This window comes from Heterocephalus glaber, unplaced genomic scaffold (genome assembly GCF_053883595.1).
Source record: "Heterocephalus glaber isolate CG9 unplaced genomic scaffold, H.glaber_assembly_v1.0 deba00001606, whole genome shotgun sequence".
Lineage (NCBI taxonomy): Eukaryota > Metazoa > Chordata > Mammalia > Rodentia > Bathyergidae > Heterocephalus > Heterocephalus glaber.
In genome coordinates, this window is record NW_028258377.1 from 16,483,065 (window position 1) to 16,499,816 (window position 16,752).

Below are 16,752 nucleotides of genomic sequence, written 5' to 3' on the forward strand. Positions count from 1 at the left end.
GCTGCTGCCTGCTTTCATGTTGTTCTATATTTACCATTCCTGGTCTGTCTGATCCCTGCCCAGCGCCTCCCTGGCTCCCAGGGGCACCGTTATCACTGGACATGGTACCTTATCTCCCAGCAAAGTTCAAGCGGCTTTTTGCTTTCAGGTTGAAATTTCCACAAATGAAATTTCAAATGCTTTCTACGTGACAGCTTGTGGCTACAGTCATCTCCCTGGTCCCCTGGACTTCAGTCTCTGCCCCTCTACAATGGCTCAAAGGGAGCTTTCTCTCCAAGTCTCTCACCAGTCATGCAGTCCAATGAGACATGGTCAGAGAAGGATGCGTGCACCTGCAGCAGAGGAGGTAGTATCCTCTGTTCAAACCACATTATTTAAACCCCATTCAGTGGTCTTCAGCACCATTTACTGTGCTGGGTGCTGGGGATATAGGTGCTAAAAAGATGCACAAGGATTCTGCCCTTCCTGGAGCTAATAGTGAAAAAATTAATGAAATGTGGTAGTGAGTGCTACCATATTGGAAGATGTAGAAAGGCAATAAAGGGAGGATCATCTTTGGATGAGGCAGAAGGTGTATGGTAGAGTTGATACACTAGGGACTTCCAGAGGTCCACCAGGCAGGGTGGGTTGGAAGATGCACTGGTACCATGGCTTGGCTCTTATCTCCATCCCCTAGGCTCTAAAGGCCTTTCATCAGCTGTGTGGGAACAGATCCTTGTCTCAGGGTTGGACTTGGGTAACACAGGCTACATTGGATTGAACTGTGTCCCTCATAAGCTGAAGTTCTAACCCTCAGTACCTCAGAATGTGACCTTAGGATAAGATGAGGTCTTAAGGTGGGCTCTAATCCAATATGACCGGGGTCCTTATGAAAAGAGTATTTGGACACAGAGACAGGTGAACACAGAGAGAGAGCATGTGACATCACAGAGGGCCACGGGATGACAGAGGCAGAGGCAAGGAATGCCAGAGATTGCTAGAAAATACCAGAAGCTAAAAGATCCAAGCAAGGGACCCCTCCTCATCCCCCAGAGCCTTCAGAGAGAGCATGGAATTGAGCTGACACCTCAATTCCAGACTTCTGGTCTCCACCACTGGGAGACAACAGTTTTCTATTTTAAGCCACCTGCCTGGTTCATGGCACTTGGTTAAACCAGCCCCAAGAAACTAATACATGAGCTCACAAGGCTGATGTCAAATAAGTGTTTTGCCATGAAAACTGCAATATCACATAAATCAGGTCACTTAGTGTTGGATCAGCAAATTCTCTGAACACAAGCCCTACAGGAAATCAATTAATTTTTATCTATATGCCAAGTACTTACTTAACCACTTCTATGTACAGACACTGTGTTAGGTGCTAGAAGTGCATCTGGAGGTTGGGAAGGAACTCGGTGCAAGGCATGGGGTAGAGATAGAATAAGACCAGGGCACTGTGTGGTCCTAAAGAAGCATTTGAGGATGAAACTGGAACTAGAATCAGTATCAGTGATGTCCAGAGCTGGGGGTACTATCAGGGAACAGCTCTGGGTCAGTCTTGTCCTCTAATCTCAGCTGAACTGATCAGGAGCTTGTTTTCCCAGATGGACACAACACAAGAGATGAGGCCTCTGCTTCAAAATCCATAGTTCTGTTCCAACAGTTGAGAACTCCCTAAGATTTCCCCAAATGAGAGTGATATGAGTTTGGGGTGTCCCCCAAACTCTTCATTCATCCACGGTTTTATTAGTTCAATCCTATGTCACAAAGGGGTCACTCCAGAATGATAGGTGGGTGTGCCCTATGCAGTGCACCCCATAGCCCTGAACTCCCTTAACACACACATTTTTTTCATTTTCCTTGCATGTTTTGTCCCATAAAAGCATTTAAAGTTAGTATCCCTGGCTTCCTCAGATAATGGGTAATGTTCCAGCTGTCTACTGCTACAGGAAAAAATCACTCTAAACTCAGTGGCATTAAAAAACCCACCATTTTAATCTTTTGTGGGCAATGTGGACATTTGTGTCTACTCCGCAATGTCTGTAGCCTCAGCTGAGACGATGCATGGTTGAGGGCTGGAATTATCAAATCCAGTTCATCCCCATGTCTGGCATTCATGGTTTCCATCACTTTCCTAAGCTTCCCTATTTTTCTTATCTGTATCTACTCTAGATTCACTAACCATATCCTTCATTGTGGTCATTATCTCTTTACAGTTATCTGTGTAATTATTTCTGATTTTTTTTCTAGAGACTTATTAATCTGCTTTGTTACTTCCACTGCTACAATTTCAGAAATTTCAACTGGGTGGCTTTTGATGTCTTCCATCTCAATCCCCCCGGGTTCGCCTTGGGTGAGCTGGAACCTTGGGGGTTGTATCTTACTTCTGTTTATCTACTTTTTATTTGTTTTCTGCATTGATGCCTGTAAACTGCTTGTAGGTAGCTTTATTACTAGTATCGAGACCTCTTTAGGAAATGACTACTTTTCGGAGATGTCTTCTAGGTATAGCTGGGTTTTGGCTTTTGAGTCTGTCCCAAGATCCTGCCTTATCAATTTATTAAGGATGGGGTTGATTCCTATTTGACCTAGTACCCAGTTCTTTGATACTGGTATGTTTGGTATTGATATGATATGGTATTGTTTATGACCCCCAGACAATCTCAGTATTGGCATACAAGGAAGAACAATTGGTTACAATAACTGTAATCTCGGATAAAGTACTGCAATCAGTAATAACAATAGCATCAAACACAGTCTAGAACATGTCAAACTGTGACAACTGTTAATTTGCCACCTTTAACCATAGGTACAAGATTTATAGTTATATAACAAAATCTAAAACAAATCAAAAAATTATATACAGTAAACATCCATACCCAACAATTTTACCTTCAGGGAAGAAAATTTAAAAGAGATAAGAGGGAAAAATGGAGAAATAAAAGAAGAGAAAGAGGTTAGAAGCAAGATTGAAGGACACGGATGCCCCAGCAGGGGCCTCAAAGCTGGATTCTGCATCCCTTAGCACATGTATTGGAGCTGCCTGTGCTTCTCCTGAGCTTCTGCCCAAATGCATGACTACCCACAGCACAGACAGCTGAGTCCCTGAAAGAGCTGCATTTGAAGGCAGCAGAGGGCACTGAACACCTCCAGAGCAGGGGACCCCCGGAAGGGCCATCTGTTAAAAGGACCCATGGCAACCACCAGACAGGCCAGAGAAGCAACCAGTGGGCCACACTTTTGCCGACAGTAACCTCTGATCCCCAACAAAATGGATAACCATAGGTCCAGGAACAAAGCCTCTTCTTTCTCCAACTGATAAGTTGTGGCTATTTCCTTCCCTCCTTCTTTTCATTCCTTCTTCTTTTCATTCACTCCCTTATTTGTTGTTCCTTCAATCATTTAAAAAGTAACCCAAGCATGGTGGCACACACCTATAATCCCACACTCGGGAGGCTGAGGCAGACGGATGGCATGAGTTCAAAGCCATCGGCTATCAGCTATGCAGTGAGTTCAAGGCCAGCCTGAACTGCATAGTGAGACTTGGTCTCAAAAAACCAAAACCAAAACCAAAATAAAAGTATTCACTGATCCCCACCCCATCCCTGGTGGGCTTGGCTCTGGAGGGGCCAGGTGACAAGATAAAACTCCTCATACCCCTCCCTCCAGGTGCATCACACCTGTCTGAGTTCACACGCTGCCCCTGCCACTTATTAGCCAAGTCTAATGGGGGCTGGATGATGGCCCCCAAAAGACACACCCTTTTCAAACCCCTTCAACCTGTGACTGTGGCCTTACCTGGTAAAAGAACCTTTGCAAATGTAATTAAGGATTCTGAGATGAGATCATCCTGGATTATCCATGTGGACCGTAAATCCAGCAACAAGTCCTTATTAAGTGGTACACAGAGGGAGACTTGAGACATGCAGAGACGAAGACCACATGAAGATGGAGGCAGAGACTATAGCATTGCAGCCACAGGTCAAAGGACTCCTGGAGCCACCAGAAGCTGGAAGAGGCAAGAAAGGATGCTAACCCAGGACCTCAGGAGGGAGCATGGCCCCATCCACACCTTAGTTTCTGACTCCTGACCTCCAGAGCTGGGAGAGAATACACTTGGCTTGTTTTAAGCCACTCACTTTGTGGCCATTTGTTATGGAAGCCACAGGAAACTAATCAATGGGCAAAAACTCCTCAGCTTCTCATGAGGTAAAACAATGTAGTCCATTTCACCAGGTGGTAGTGGGGACAGAGCAAGCATGGGAGGCTCATTGGGTCTAGCCTGGGGCCTCCCAGGGGCTCAGGAAACACTACTGGCCATCTTTCCACTCTGAAGGAACTCTCACTCTCTAATGAATTTCTAAGCAGGGTTCTGAAATGCAAAGACTTAGACTGGATTCTGCTGCTGGTGAGAGATTTTAGAAGGGGCTCCTCATGCTATCTACCATCCTTTCATTGCCAGCAGTTCATGGATATTTGTGAAAGGTCTTCTGTCTCCTGGATAAGATTGAATTCTCTGGGGATCAGACAAGTCAAACTCATCCTGCACTTAAGCTTGTGCCCTGGACAGTGGTGAGTAAGTGAAGCCTGAGTAAGCAGAAAGCCAGCAACCAGCTGAGGTTTTTTTGCCAAAAGTTTATATTCATCTGCAATAAACTCCTAGTGTGTAAGTTTTAAAACCTTTTTATTTGGAAATAATTATATACTCCCAGGAAGTTGTAAAAATAGTACACAGGAGTTCATGTACCCTCCACCCAGCATGCTTATGTATAGTCATGTGACCCATTTTGGTCAATGATGAACCACACTCATGATGGTGGTCCCAGAAGATTATATCACCTAGTGACATCATGACCGCCTTAGTTTGTTTAAGTGCACTCTGCTGTTTGCACAATGATGTATGCCTCAGAGTGCATCCTTGCTGTCATGTGACTATAGTTGTGGTCCAACATCAAAAGGAAATCGACTCTGTGAACTCAGCTGCCAGCCTTATTCTGTCCACTCCAGTTTTTCCATGCACTGATCTCTGCGTAGGCTACTGTTTGGCATAAGTTTACCCTGAGGATAGATTTGTGCAGCCACCACCCCCATCATGCCCAGCCCTGTTCCATCCCCACGTGGGAACTTCCTCATGCAGCCCTTTTGCAGCTTCACTCCCACACCCCTGTCTCCTGCAACCACTAGTCTGTTCTCCATGTCAGTAGCTGTGTCTTTTCACGAATGACAGAGCAATGGATTCCTGTGGCACGAGGGGACAATGACACTGGGTTTTCTTCGCTCAGCATCACTCCCTTGAGGTACATCCAGATTGCCCGTCCGTCCAGATCACTAGTTTGATCCTTTTCTTGCTGAGCAGTATTCCATGGATGTCCCTCCCAGAGCACGTCTGACCACTAGCTCATTGAAGGACATCTGACCATTTCTGGGTTTTGGCTAGGACAGATACTGTGACCATTCATGTGCAGGGGTTTGTGTGGGTTTGTGTGGGCATGAGTTTTCATTTCTCTGGGATAAATGCCCAAGCAGTTTTTAAATTTTAAGCGTCTCTATTATCTGACACACTTGTGTTAAGAAGTTACTATCTGCAAAGACCTAGTTTTATGTTTTAAGGAACCATGTACTTTTCTTTGGGAAATCATCTTGTTCTAACATGCGTTTTATAAATGAAACTTCTTGAGCTGAATGTGGTGGTGCACGCCTGTAATCCCAGAACTCAGGAGGCTGAGGCAGGAGGATTGCTGCAAGTTCAAAGCCAGCCTGAACTACAAACTGAGACCCTGTCTCGAAAGAAAGAAAGAAAGAAAGAAAGAAAGAAAGAAAGAAAGAAAGAAAGAAAGAAAGAAAGAAAGAAAGAGAGAGAAAAAGTTCTTTGGTATAAAATTTGCACATAGGAGAATATTTCTGTGTCAATTTTATCTAGAGAATAAAATTGGTTATTCTTGTGACTAATTTGAAATGTAGGAAAGAGTCAGGCATTGTAATGCTGTTTAGATAATACAGTATGGAAATCAGTAGTTGATGTTGATTGTTTTTAAAATTCTATCAAGTCTGAACCATAACAGTGAGCTCCCAGTGGGGATTCCCAAGAAGGATGCAGAAGAGAGAAGGCAAGTAATGTGGAATCTTGGATTAGAAAGATGATGACAGTGACAGTGGTACAGGCTTCTGTATTCCCAATCTTCACAGTTTTTAGTGAAAAGGTTGACACACCATGAAGCACATAATCAGTGTTACCACTGAAAATGGTAACATAAGGGCTGGGTGTGTAGCTCAGTGGTAGATGTGTACTTAGCATGTACAAGGCCTTGGGTACAAGTCCCAGCACCAAAAGGAGAAAAGAGAAAAAAGGTAATATATCCATGTCAACCTGCAGTAAAAAAGAAGAGTTTTAGGCATGTCCCTATGGGGCTTAGTGAAAAAATTCACATCTTCATATTTTGTAATTCTGATTTTGAAATAAAATATAGGTTAGAATATATGTTTGACATAAAATTTGAATAAAATGTTTTCAAAATCTCAATGAAAATTTGCTCTCCCTCCCCCCACAAAAAAGAAAATTTACTTCCATGAAAGGGATTAATGTCAGGTTTCAAGCTCATTGGGTACCAGCAATTCCTCCTTTAATGAGAACTTTGAATTCTTAATAATTAACACTGCCAAGAAACTTTGCTTTCATAAGTAAGGGATTAAAAAAAAATGTTACAGTGTTTTGTAGCCAGAGGTTGTGGCACACATCTGTAACTGCAGCACTCAGGTGGCTGAGGCAGCAGGACTGTGAGTGAGTTCAGGGGCACTCTGGGTTACACAGTGAGTTCGAGGCTAGTCTGAATTACATAGCGAGACCCTGTCTCAAAACAAACAAAATGTTTTGTTAACCTTAAAATTTTTACAATGGTCAAAATTACATGTAGAAAATTGCCCTTTTCTTTCCCTAGTAACTATAATGTAGGAGTTTAAGATTGTAAATCCAATCCAATTTCTTCATAGTGACTATTTCAAAATAACCGCTCTCTAACTTGTAAAACACTGCAGCATGGTGAGGATGGTTGCCTGCAGGTGGCTCAGTTGCCCTTAAAGGGGGCACATTGGCCAAACAGACAGAAGTGTCTGCGTGAAGACCAGTTCTCAAGCCAGCAGCTCAGAGCTAGGCCTCTGGAAGTACCCGTGCCACCTCCCTCCTACTGCTATGGGTCCTGCTTTGGGCTGTGCCCACCACTCCTGAGGCCTTAGGCTACATGCTGCCTTGCCCAAAGCACCCATCCCAACTCAGGGCACCCTGAGTCACTGAGATGCCATAGGGCCACCATCAGGCCCATCTGCTCAGCTGTACCTCCCCAATACCAGCTTACAGCCCAGGGGTATAAGTAGCTCCATCTCTGCTGGCTGTGCTGAGGCCTGGGTTATGGATGAAACAGGCTCCTGAGCATGGAGCTCAGCACACTGAACGCAGGCACAGCACACGGGCAAGGAAGCTCTGCAGGAAGCTGCTGCCCAACCCTACCTGGCTTGGGAAGCAAACCACTGCCAACTTCACTGACGCCCCTGCATACACTCTACTGAGCTGCCCCAACACCCTCTCCATCTCTATGGAGGAAGCTACTATCCTGACTGGGGTATTTACTCTTCCCATTCATTTTTTTCTATTTTTACTATAAGTGTACATATCCATAAAAATGTAGAATTGTACAGGGCTCAGTGGCACACACCTGTAATCCCAGTTCTCTGGGAGGCTGAGGCAGAAGGATCACAAGTTTGAGGCCAGATTGGGCAACTTAATAATGTCTCAAGTAATGTCTCAAAATAAAGAATAAAAGGGGAAGCTTTGAGGGGGTAATTAGATCACAAGCAACATGGGGAACACAGTTAGCAGAGCTCACCTGGGGCTGAAAAGGCTTTGACATCCAGTTTTCATATTCTTGGTCCTTTGGTCTCACCTTCTGTGGTCAGGTGGGATCTGCTCTTAGGGTCAGAGGCCCTGTGTGGAAGCCAAGTCAGGCTAAGAAAAGGAGTAGCAACTGTTAAAAATAGCCAACTTCTAAAAATGTTAAAGTTTATTTAGTCACCAGAATCAGCACATAACATCTAATGAGTACTTTTATTTAGCCATGCAACATTTTTTCAAATCCTTCTCTAACAGCACACTCTGAGGTTTTTGTTTGTTTGTTTGTTTGTTTGTTTTTGGTACCGGGGATTGAACTCGGGTCCTTGCGCTTCCACAGCAGACAGCGAAACCACTGAGCTAAATCCCCAGCCCCAGCACACTCTGCTCTAATTCCCACCTCAAGTAGAGAACTTCCCTGCCATTTCCTGCAGTCTGCAAGGTCTCACTCTGTACTCCTAAGTGTGTTTGTCTTATTTCCCAAAAGAAATTGGAAGACAATTTGGGCATCTTCAGTCTAAAAAAGGATCAAGAAAACAGCCTCCAAATCTCCTGGACATGACCAAAAATCTGGGCATAACCACTACAGTCTCCATTTTGATCCATGAAAAGGATGCAATTCATTTTATAATAAATAAGAAAGAAAAAAAAAGCTTCAACTAGCCCAGGCATGGTGGCACCTGCCTGTAATCCCAGCACTCGAGAGGCTGAGGCAGGAGGATTGCTGCAAGATCGAGGCCAGCCTGGGCTACATAGCAAGACCCTGCCTCAAAAAACAAACAACAACAAGAAAAACTGGTGACAGAAGTAAACTACTGCACCAATGCCCTGCTCTGAGCCTGGGGACTCTGCAGGAAAGCTCTAGACAGAAATTTTATGCTTTTGGCCATATTGATATGGAGGGTTCTTTTCTGGAAGCACTGTGGGGAGCAGGGCTGGCCTGCCAGTTCCTTCTGTCTTACTCCCTCCCTCCTTCAATCAGGCACACAGGGCCTATGTTAATAGGGACACTTTGGTGGCAAGTGGAAATCCAAAGTAAAGGAAGTTAATTTTTGGCTGATCCAAATAGGAAGACCAGAGATATATCTAGTTTCAAGAATGGCTGGATCCAGGGGCTCAGATTATCTCAATAGGATGCTATCTCTGTGTTCCTCTGTCTCTCAGCTGGGCTCTCCCCTTGGACAGTTTCCACCAAATGGCTCTCCAATAGCACCAGGATCCCTCCCACAAGCTTAATGACTCTAGAGAAAGACAATGTCTCTTTCTCCAGAATTCCAGCAAAGCACCCTCAGACTATGCTCAGTCTGGGCAGCCTTGGTCACGTAAGCCAATCACTCTGACCCTGACCGTGCAGCGCCCATCTCTAAGTCTGGCACCTGGGGCTGGGTCAGTGTCATCCTATCCATGAGGACTGAGGGTGCTCAAAGTAAAACTTGAGGCTGTTCTCAAATGAAGGGGAAGGGAGTTAGGGTCCTTCTTCCAAGCTGTCCCCTACCGAGCCAAATAACCTCATCTTTGCTTTGCTAGCCCCACTTCTGTTTCTAAAGAAAGGAGAGAAGCACTCCCAGGTATCCAGGGAGCCCATCTCAACACTTCCCTGCCCCGCTACCTACTTCTACCAGTTACATCACTGCTACAAAACAAGGGCAAGAAAGGGATCTTGAAGGTGCTGAAATTCATAAGGAAAATATACCACCTTTGTTAGTAGTGTCTTCCAGTTAGAAGAAATTAGAAGTATTGCTATAGGAGGACTGACCAAATTCTGGGTCACTAACATGTTATCAGCTCAAAAGTCTTTCTGCTCTGTCCTTGCAGATTTTTGGTTTAGAAAATAGTTAATAATTTGGCTTTGGTTGCTACACTTATCTGCCACATTCCTTGTAGTTCTCAGGATTATGCGACCACATTTGTTCCTGTGAGTGGCAGACAGGAACATATATGCTTGCTGCATAGAAGTGTTTGAAGTTAGGGTGACACTGAGTAACATGAGTGGCAAGACTGAAAGATGGATGTAAACACTGTCACAAAAGCCCACCTTCCTGTGTAAATCCATTTTCCAGAAGCAAGATGTTTGTTGTCTCTTTTCTGACCTGCTGCTTCATCCTCTGGTGTGGGGCTGTGCTCCAGGTGGGAGGAAGCTGAGAGCTCTGGGAAACACTTTGCTGCCTGGGAGGGATGAATGTCTGAGGCCCAGACCTGAGGCTGTCTTACCTGACTCAGTTCACTGGTTTCCCATCTTCCATCTTGCTTGATGCAGCAAACTCCAGAAGTCAGTCATCTACCACGCTGAAAAACAACACATAACTTAATTGCCCAATGACAGGGAGCAGGAATCAAGCCAAATGTGCTCTACCCACCAGTTCATTTACCCAATCAGTACATTTATTAGCACCTACCTAGTACAAGTTATTGTATCTGGATAATGTGTCTTCAGATGATCTTTCTTCTTTAGCATTTTACAGTCTTTTTTGAATTTTTTTTTTTGAGTACCGAAAATCAAACTCAGGACCTTGTGCTTCACTGAGCTAAAACCATAGCTTTTTTGAATTTTTAAAAATGAGCCTGTGTCACTTTTAAAAAATTTTTTGTATCACTTTTATTATAAGAAAAAAGTTGATGTTTACTCAATGAAGACAAAGTCAACAAGAGAAAGTGATATTCTGAGAGTAGTAACAGCATGCTATAGTTATCTAGTGCTGCATAACAAATTACCCCAAATTTGCTGGTATCAAATAACCACATTCATCCAGTATTATTCTCTCTCATGGTTCTGGGAATTGACTGGGCTCAGCTGCCCATTTTTCACTGGGGGTCACTCATGCAGTAGTGGCTGGCACTGGAATCATTTAGAAAGCTTCCTCTCTCACATATCTAACATCTGATGCTGGCTGTTGCAAGGACCTCAGCTGAGCTAGAACACTAGTGAGTGAACTCCCTATGTGGCCTGGGCTTTCTCACCGCATGGTGGCTGGGTTCCATGAGCTCATGTCTCAATAGCCAAGTGGCTGCTATATTACCTCATTACTTACTCTTGGATATCACACAGCATCATACGTACTGCTGTTTATTATTAGGAGCAAATCACTGAAGTCAACTCATATTCAAGGGCAGAGGGCTTAGGCTCCAAATTTAATAGGAGCAATGTCAACAAATTTGCACACATATTTTCAATGATTACACAGTATTTTCCTGAACAAATTTCCCAAGAACCTCTCTGGCACCCTAACATTACCCAGTTATCCCACCCACCGCCTCCATCTGTCTTCACAGCACTAAAATCTGCTTTGGACCCTCTACTCCCAGCAGATGTTATCTCCTTGTGACGGGGAAACTGAGACAAAAGATGCACGCCAAATGCCCTTAGAGCAGAACTTGAACTTCCTTCCCATGGTGCACCCTCCACTGAGCTGGAGGCCCCGTCTCCTCTTTCCTTATCCATGACCTCACTCAATCTGCTGTTCTCACTGTTACTCTCCTTTCCCCTCACAGTCTTGGAATGTGTTAGTTTTCTTCACCTTAAATAAGCCTTTCCCTTCAGCCTGAGCTAGGAAGACCATTTTAAAAGATTTACAGTAAGCCATCCAAGGCCAAATCAGGCCAGTAGGAAAAGGGAAGGTCATTTTGGAAACAAAATGGTCAATCCCTTTGAGGTGATGATATAGGAAATGAGAGCTTTTGAATATGTTTTGGTTTTTTTTTTTTGGTACCAGAGATCGAACTTGGGACCTTATGCTAGCAAAGCAGGGGGTGGAACTACTGAGCTAAATCCTTGGCTGAGAGCTTTTGAATATGACTTGCAGATTTCAAACTTCTGCATCCCATGCATCCTTCCCTGGAAACTTTCTTACTAGGTTTGGGAAAGCTACCTTTGTCCTCTTAATGTGGCTGAGAAGATGAAGCTGCTTATGGAAAAGAGCAGAGATAAGAGGTAGCCAAGAGCAGAATCCCAAGTCAGGACCTGGTCCCTGAGCTGCCCAGGTTTCCACAGTTCACCCTTTAACCCCCAAATCACCCTACTAGGTTCCCTGTAAATCCCACCCAAATAAACAAATCATCATAGCCAGGTGTGGTGGTACACACTTGTAACTGCAGAAGTGAGGGGGTGAATAAGGAGAATGGTGAGTTGAAGCCAGCCTAGGTTACATAGCAACATCCTGTCTCAAATACAAACAAACAAACAAAAATTATTGCAATAAAATATGAGGTGGCCCTCTATATTCAAGGGGTTCTGCACCTGCAGATTAAACCAATTATGGAATAATACACAGGGGGAAACTGCATCTGTACCAGACACACACAGACATTTTTTTGGATTGTTCCCTAAACATGGATTTACACAGCATTTACATTGCATTAGGTATTAAAGTCATCTAGAGATGGTTTGAAGTATGTGGGAGGATGTGCGTAGGTTCTAAGCAAATACTTTGCCATTTTATACAGAACATAAAATTGGCCTATTTTTCCTAGTATAGAGAATTTCATCCAAAGAAGAAACATGTTGGAGGAAGCAAGAGGCAAAACAAACGTGAATCCAAAAGTAATGCAAAGATAGTAACTACAGGAAGCCCCTCCCACTCTTACAACTGGTGGAAAGCAGGAAGAAGTGAATAGAGAATGGAGACTTCTGGATTCGGATTCGGGGAGGGGCACTGCCTGATGGTGCTGTTCTGGGAGTGTGGAAGCAACTAAAAATCAGAACCAACTACAGCTGTAAAATATTTTTTTTGTAAATTTTTAATTTAATTTTTTTTTTGCACCGGGGATAAAATCCAGGCCATTTTTACTACTGAACTACACCCCAGTTTTTTGGGGTTTTTTTTGGTACTGGGGATTGAACTTGCACCTTCGAGGCAGGCCCTAGAACCACTAAGCTAAATCCCCAGCCCCATCCCAGTCTTTTTTAAATTGTATTTTGAGATAGGTTCTAAGTAGCCCAGGCTGACCTTGAATTTTTAATCCTCCTGGCTCAGCCTCCTGAGTAGCTGGGATTACAGGTGTCCACCAACTTGCTGGACTTCGTCTTAACTATTTTTAAGTGTGCAGTGCAGTGGCACTAAGTACATTTACATTGTTTTGCAACCATCACCATCATCCATCCACAAAATTTTTCATCATCCCTAATTGAGATTCCCCAATAACTCCCTCCTCTTTCCAGCCTCAGGTAGCCACCATTCTACTGTCTCTTTCTGTTAATTTGACTATTCCATCTTTTGGCTATTGTGAATAATGCTGCTGTTGAGAACCGGTAAAAGAGTATCTGTCCTAGTCTCTGCTTTCAAGTCTTTTGACTATATAACCAAAAGTGGAATTGCTGGATGATAGGTTAACTTCATGTTTAATCTCTGAGGAATCACCCTAGTCTTACCCAGTAAACTCCCTTTTATTGCTTTGCAAAATGCCTTTCTGAGTTACCCTCACCCTCTCTCATTCAGCCTCTCTCCTGCCTATGCCACGCTGACTCTCTGACAGAACACTCCACACTGATGGCAGGCTACTCTCTGTCTTCTTCACCCACTGAAAATGCTCAGTAGGCAGGGCATCCCAGTGTCACTGTGGGTTTGCAGTGTTGTGGGTTCTTTCCAGGGGTTCTTTCCAGGTTCTAGGTGTTCTGAACAAAGAACTGGACAAGACACATGCAAAAGGTAGTGAGGTTTTAAAAGAAGTATGCTCTGCAGGGTGAGAGCAGGCCATGAGAAAGCTCAGATCTAGGCTGTCCTATGAAAACCCTGCTTGATCTCCCATCAGAATAATTAAAGATAGCGCTTTCTGATTGGTCCCAGGTGCTGGGTTTGGGAACTGTTTTTTTTCCGTGTCCTGGATCTCATGATTCATGAGCCATGCCCATTTGCCCAGCTGGCTGGCCACAACCTAATCTGTCTCACCATGGGTGGTGTCTCCTCAGACCTCAGCTTCCTTGGTCTCCTGGTCCCTGATACCTCCAGCCAGCACTCTGCTTGCTTCCTGGGCCTCACTGCTCCCAGCTCCCTCTCCAGTGTCCCTCCCTACTCTCATGGTTCTTTTCTGCCAACTCCTTTTCATCCATTGACCTTCCTTTTGATAATGGCACCTGGATTTCCTTGGGAACCACCCTCTTTCGGTGATTGATTGCAGTAGGGAAGACCTCGCATCTTTGCTGGACACAAGACTCAGACTTGACCAATCAAGGTGTCCCTGCTTCCTGCCCACAAGATCCATGGACTGAAGGAGTTCCCAGAAACTCTTAGGGAAAAGGCTCTGTCTCTTTCTCTGGGGTTCAGGCTAAATGGAGTAAGTCTGGGGCTGTTGTATGGAGAAAGGAGGAGAACTGCCACAGAGGTAGAGTCCTTATGGAGGAAGACAGAGGGGAGAGATGAAGTTCCTAATGACATTGTCATTAGGAAGACTGGCTGAGCTGTGCCCAACACTGTTTGCTCCTGGATTGCTCGTTACATGGGTCAGTGGATTCCCTCCTGCTTATGTGATGCCTCCTTCCCCAAACCTGAACAGGTTTCCTCACAGGGATCCCTCCCTTTTACTTCATCATGGTTGCAGAATGGAATCTGTACTGACAGAGGCCAGTCCCTCTGCTTCCCTGGCCTTATTCATTGTTGCTGATGATGGAACTCCAGAGACTGTGGAGCCCAGCTTCCTGGATTTGAGACCCATATCCACCATTTACTAGCTATGTGACTTTGAGTAGGTTCCTTGACTTTTCTGGGCCCCCACCATCTCAGCTATAATAACACTGCCTACCTTATAGAATTCCTGGATTAGACGGAATACGCACAGTGTCTGGCAAATAGTAAGTGCTCAGTAACTAGTAAGATGGAGCTGGGCATGGTGGTACATGCCTGTAGTCCCAACCCTCAGGCAGCTCAGGCAAGAGGATCACTTAGCCCAGTAGTTTGAGACCAATCTGGGGCCACACAGTGATGCTGTCACACACACACAGCCCCCACTGCAAATTAACTTCATCATCACACTGAAACATCTCACCAAATATTGCTACTGGATCCCACTCACAATAGAGTAGCTGGTCATTAATTCTAACTACTATTCACCCTTTATAAGGGACTCAAAGAAGTTATTCTGGACTCCCCCAGGACTCACCAGAGTGAGTGTCGCTGATCACCTACCCAGTAAGGGAGTGGGATGGGTGGGGAGGGGAGGCCTTTCAGGGAAGCAGCCAGGAGTTTGAGGAGTAACAGTTCACACTCTCTTGGTCTTCTAATCAACTGGTTCCATAACTTGTTCAAGGAGGCAAAGAACACCATGGAAAAGTCATCTCACTGAAACCAAGAATACTTTTCACAGAAGCTATGAAATTTCTGCCAGGAGCACTTTTGGGTTTTTTGTTTTTTGGGGGTTTTTTTTTGTACCAATCAAGCTAACAGATTAAAACTGGCCATAGCTCATGCCTCAGTCCATATGCATTTGCTACCCTGTGGATCCATTTGATCTAGGAGAACTCTCTGCCAGTGAACAAGTCCACGGGGGAGTGAGGGGGAAACAAATATTTAATAATGATAAGAGGATGTTCCACATAGAGCTAATTCCACCCACTGACTTTCCCCCTAGCATGGGAAAGATGGGCCCTTTTGCAGGGTCTGCCCTCAGCTCTTTGTCATGTGAGGAGCTCTAATTCCTGCTTGAGTCCTGATTCCTTGCCACTCCAGCATCCTCCTCTTTACTAAGCAGTTTCTCAACATTAGGTCCAGAAGAGAAAGAGGGAATAAGGCCATTTGGCTTTTGTTTGGAAGTGAAGATGTCGGCCCTCAAGGTAACAGTTTGGGAGGCAGCATATGAGCTCTGGGTGGGGGTAGCCCCCAGTACCCCTAAGAGGGTGCTACTGTCCAGCTGTCCTGGTGTTGCAGACAGGAAACAACAGAGAGGGTATTCTCTTGCTCAGAAACATACAGCCAGGAAGAGTATAATGAGAACCTGCGTCTCTGCCACTGAAGGCCACACTTTTGAACGTGGCATTATGGCCCATTAAAGTTGTAACACATCCAATACCTTGCCCAATACCAGGGGTCCTAGGGCTCAGGATGTTGCCCTGGGCCTGCTATTGGGAACCAAGGGACATTGGGGGTGATATCACTAACCCCCTCCCTTTGCCCCCAGGCTGCAGCCCTTCATTCCTGATAACACTGCTGAGCCACCCCTCTGCTATCTCTTAGATTAGCCCTCAGCTATTTTTATTCTGCCCTTGCTTAGGGAAGAAACAGAGCTTGGGCAAACCCTCAGGGAGGGCCCCAGGGAAGACCACCATTAGCCAAGGAGGAAAAAAGAACTTGTTTTACTCTTTTAAAAATTCGTTATTGAACTATCTTTTTCCCTAGAAGCATCTCCAAATTGAGTGCTCTGGCAGAACTGCTTCCAGCAGGGCATTTTTGGCCAACACAAAGACTGCATCCAGACCTTCTTTTCAGAACAGTGTTGACATGTGTCTGCTGCATAAAGTGAAACCTCTTCTGGTTCTGAGGGACAAGGTAACAGGCCATGGGCTTAGGGAAGGGAAAAGGAATGCCAGTGGAGCAAAACAAGGCTTCCCTTTACCCTTCTAGGTCTTTGGATGGGCTGGGCTGTGAGTTAAAGACATAAATCAGACTAACAGAAGAGCAACCATACTTGATTATGAATACACATGCAAGCGTACTGCAAAATAATTAAGACTAGAAGGGCCAGGGAATTGAGCTACATTAAGGAGCAGGGGCTTGGGGCTTCTGGGGGATCATGTGAGGGCAAGGAAGTGTGTGGTGACTAAATGTGCTCTGATGCAGATAAAATCTCTCAGTCAGAGTTGTCTCCATCAGCCCTCTTCCCCATAAAGGTATCCGTGAATGTAGATTTACTTGAGATGTAAATGTCTTGTGCAAAAGGACAGCTTTTCTGAGTTACTCCAGGGTCTGTGG

The 16,752-nt window shown here is 44.8% G+C and overlaps 1 long non-coding RNA gene across 4 annotated transcripts in view; it reads right to left on the reverse strand.

The window, feature by feature from the left end:
- Positions 1–10,140, reverse strand: part of LOC106010769 (uncharacterized) — a 148,742-nt gene extending 138,602 nt beyond the window's left edge. For all 4 annotated transcript variants that reach the window (XR_002387434.2, XR_015444779.1, XR_015444780.1 and 1 more), the window contains exons 1-2: positions 10,070–10,140; positions 3,778–7,975 (exon numbers count right to left, since the gene is read on the reverse strand). This is a non-coding gene — a long non-coding RNA (uncharacterized LOC106010769). The remainder of the gene's footprint in view (positions 1–3,777; positions 7,976–10,069) is intronic.
- Positions 10,141–16,752: the final 6,612 nt, after the last annotated feature.